General features: G+C 37.3%; 1 pseudogene; it reads right to left on the bottom strand.

The window, feature by feature from the left end:
• Positions 1 to 1,067: 1,067 nt before the first annotated feature.
• On the bottom strand, positions 1,068 to 1,654 carry LOC148121788 (immunoglobulin kappa variable 1-12 pseudogene; annotated as a pseudogene).
• Positions 1,655 to 1,876: the final 222 nt, after the last annotated feature.

The raw sequence follows: 1,876 nt of genomic DNA on the forward strand, positions 1-1,876 counted from the left end.
TGCTTGTTTGTTTGTTTTTGGTAATTTGTACCCATTACTCATTTGTCACACTTTTGGCAATGCTATTTAGTAGCCTAAGACTTTTGGATGATTCTGTTTTTCCTTGAAATTGGATATAAACTAAATTAAGAAAACATCAAAAATCATGCACCATGATCAATAAGGCTTCAGCCAGAGCTTGTTAATTTTCTACTGAGAGGTGAGAATAGAGTAAAACCCAATTAAATAATAGGCAGGGAAGAATTGGAAGAAATAGATGATGGTAAATAATAATCAGAAACATAATGTGAGAAAAAAATATTTCTAATAAAAAGAGAAAAAAATGAAGTAAATATTTATTGTTCTAGTTCCTAGATATTTTCAAAGATTTGTGGTAGCTGTCATAATAATTGGATGTTCATAACATAATAAAGGTGTTTTGAGAAAAAAGAAAAGTGTTTTATTTATTTTAGATTATACATTTTTATTTTTTTATATGTTTATGTTCAGTTTTGTTTGATACTTATAAGCAGACAGTGAACATAGGACCCAAAAGGATCCTATGTAGAGTACTGCAGACAGCTGAGAGCATTGAGGCTCGTAGAGACAATTTCAAGTCACAACAGAATATCATGATTAGCCAACTTTCTCTTTCTCTGTCACTTATGCTCTAGCTTTTATGAAAAAAAGCAGTAATTCCGTCTATGGTAAGTTTCTTTTAATAGTATTTCTCTGCCATTTAAATACTGGTGCTTAGAAGCTAATTTATTACATTTAGATGATTTTTGCTTGGAATGTTTCCAATAATTTTCCCTCTTCTGTACAATTTCCCCATGGTGATGCAACTCAGAATACTTACAGAAAACAACTCTGTCAAGGCAGAAAAGGGATTGATACGCTGTATTGCTGTAAATGAAAAGGAAAGAAAATAGGTTACAAAAAGGACTGTTTAGACTCTTCAACAAAAACAAATGTCTCTGTGTGAATTTTGAAAAATCCAGTGACTTGTAAGAAAAAGTTTCAGTGAGCGAGGCATGACGTTGAGCAGCTGAGGCAGTTCAACCTTTCACTTCTGCTTCCATGGAGGTTTATGTTATGACTCGTATCACTGTGGGAGGACGAGTATTAGCCTGTAGACAGAAATAAACTGCAAAGTCTTCAGGCTCTAGGCTGTTGATGGTGAGAGTGAAATCTGTCCCAGATCCACTGCCACTGAACCTAGATGGCACTCCATTTTCCAAGTTCGATGCACGGTAGATCAGGAGCTTAGGAGGTCTTTCTGGCTTCTGCTGGTACCAACTTAAATAATTGCTAATGCCCTGACTGGTCCGACAACTGATAGAGACTCTTTGTCCCAGAGATACAGACAGGGAAGATGGAGACTGAGTCATCAGGATGTCACACCTTATACCTAGAAATAGAGACATAATAAATATCCACAGAATTAAGCATCATAGTAGAGGACTACTCTAAATTGACAGTCAATAATTACTGTGTAACAGTGAAAATCCCATTTTAGTCTTATTTTACCTGAAAACCAGAGCAACAAGAGCCCAAGGAGCTGAGCAGGGGCCCTCATGTCCATGCTGAGTCCTGACTTCAATGACAACTGCACAGGGTCTGACTGGTATATGAGGAAGTCCTCAAGGCGGTACAGTGAGTGCATGCAAATCATTGGGAACCAGCTAGTGTTGGCCACAGTTGTAAGGCTTACTTAGTAACTAAGCACAAACCCTATGTCTCCAGATGCTCAAGGTCAAACTCCACATATGCCTACAGAGAAATGCAATTCTTTTTTAAGTCTTAAAATCAGAGGTGAAATGGTTCCACAGACAGCCAAAAGAGTCAGAGGGAGCCCACACTCACACTGTTAGGAGTCTCACAGGAATATCAAACT

Source organism: Myodes glareolus, chromosome 6 (genome assembly GCF_982192425.1).
Source record: "Myodes glareolus chromosome 6, mMyoGla1.1, whole genome shotgun sequence".
NCBI classification, from domain to species: domain Eukaryota; kingdom Metazoa; phylum Chordata; class Mammalia; order Rodentia; family Cricetidae; genus Myodes; species Myodes glareolus.